This window comes from Penaeus monodon, chromosome 11, assembly GCF_015228065.2.
Source record: "Penaeus monodon isolate SGIC_2016 chromosome 11, NSTDA_Pmon_1, whole genome shotgun sequence".
In the NCBI taxonomy this organism is placed as follows: Eukaryota; Metazoa; Arthropoda; class Malacostraca; order Decapoda; family Penaeidae; genus Penaeus; species Penaeus monodon.
Window position 1 is genome coordinate 27234672 of NC_051396.1, and position 2350 is coordinate 27237021.

Consider the following 2350-nt stretch of genomic DNA (forward strand, 5'->3'; position numbering starts at 1 on the left):
GAGAGAGAAAGAAAGAAAGAAAGAAATAAAGAAAGAGAGAGCAAGCCCTGTGTTCTTCTGCCATTCATCGGTTTCGTGTTATTTAGCGATTCTGTTCTACCTTTCAGCGGAGAGAACAATGATTAAGGTTTTGTTTTCATAATTGCCTCCGTCCACCCGATCGCTCGTATAATTTACAGGCATCGGAGCACAGGTAGTGGGAGATTACGGCAACGGTGAACATGTAGTGGAAACTATGAAACGATTATGGCAACGGTGAACAGGTAGTGGGGGCTATGAAGCGATTATGGCAACGATGAACAGGTAGTGGGAGCTATGAAGCGATTATGGCAACGGTGAACAGGTAGTGGGAGCTATGAAGCGATTATGGCAACGGTGAACAGGTAGTGGGAGCTATGAAGCGATTATGGAAACGGTGAACAGGTAATGGGGGCTATGAATAATTATGGCAACGGTGAACAGGTAGTGGGAACTATGAATAATTATGGCAACGCTGAACAGGTAGTGGGAGCTATGAATAATTATGGCAACGCTGAACAGGTAGTGGAACTATGAGCGTAGGAGTAATAGCAACAGTACACACTATAAGGAAGCAAAATATGGAACTAACAGGTAATGGGCAAAGCGGCAGAAGTGTACATACAAACACCAATAACCGAGGCACAGGTAGTGGGAACAACAGCAAAAGCCCACAGAATTATGGAACAAATAACCGAGGCACAGGTAGTGGGAACAACAGCAAAAACGCCTTGAATCAGCGAACAACAAACAGTGCACAGGTAGTGGGAGACGAACATCAACAACGGTAGCGCTAGTAAGAGGCTGTGATGCTGCGTCCTGACTGTGCAAAACGCTCATGTGTTGCATCCCGACGCTAATCAAAACTTGTGCAATTGCAGAGCGGCCTCGTTCGCTTCCGTTTCAGATGCTTTCAGGAGAGGAATTTCACATGTGATGACGCAAGAGGGGCTGAAAGGAAGGGACGGATTGTTAAAGAGATAGAGGGATACAGAGAGAGAGATACACAGTCTGATATAGTGGTGTATAAACATACACACGAATACACACACAGATATATGTATATATGTAGGTGCGTGCGTGTGTGTGCGCGCGCGCGTGTGTGTGTCTCTACAATGTCTCTAGCTCCTCTTTGAGCCTCCCCGGCACGCCTCCTTTTCCTTACCCACCGCCTCCCGCCTTCCCCCTCAATGCCCCCCCTCCCCTTCCACCGCCTCACCCCCGCTTCAACCCCCTACTTTTTGAACAGTACTTAAAACCCGCTAATTTCGCCTTCAACGAGAATCTGATACCCCCTTTCCCCCCTCCCCCCCCTCCTTGTCTCCCACCGTTACCCCTTCCTAACAATCGCTGGAAAAGATTTGGGAAAAAAAGGCAAAGAGGAATGAATAAATAAGATCCATTTTTTGAAAAAGAATTACCTCATGATCGGCCTTGCTCTGAGCTATATACCCGAACGATAAATACAACTCCTCCCCTCTCTCTCTCTCTCTCTCTCTCTCTCTCTCTCTCTCTCTCTCTCTCTCTCTCTCTCTCTCTCTCTCTCTCTCTCTCTCTCTCTCTCTCTCTCTCCCCTTCAAATAAATGAACAAAAATAAAAGAGAAAAAAGGCTTAAAAGAGCGCGGACTCACATCCGTGAGATATTATTGGCATCCGATCCCCCCCTCCCCCCCTCCCCCTCTGCCCCGAGCTAAAAGGAACGGAAAATAATCTCATAAAATCTAATCAATGTCTCGGGTTTTCTACCATTTCTTTTCCAGACACTTATTTACTCTCCCTCTCGACGGAAGCGGGAGGTGGAGGAGGTGAAGTGAGTGGAAGGGACGTAAATGGAAGGTGAAGAGGTGGGGGAAGGGGAAGAGGAAGAGGAAGTGGAAGTAGAAAAGGAAGAGAAGGAATTAAGAGAAGTGGGAGAGAAGGACAGGAGGAGGAAGTGGAGGAAGTAGAATAAGAGGTGGTGGAAGAATAGGTCGATGATGGTGGTGAGAGAGAGAGAGAGAGAGAGAGAGAGAGAGAGAGAGAGAGAGAGAGAGAGAGAGAGAGAGAGAGAGAGAGAGAGAGAGAGAGAGAGAGAGAGAGAGGAGAGAGAGAGAGAGGAGAGAGAGGAGAGAGAGAGAGAGAGAGAGAGAGAGAGAAGAGAGAGAGAGAGAGAGAGAGAGAGAGAGAAGCAGGCATACATCGTGAAAAACAACAACAAAAACAAAAACCCGAAGAGGAAGATGGAAACAGAGGGAACATAGGGGGGTGAAGGGGGATAGAAATGAGAGCGGGAGGGGGGGAGGGGGGTATGGCAACGAAGGCGAGCAGCGGGATGATAATAATTCCGTGGGA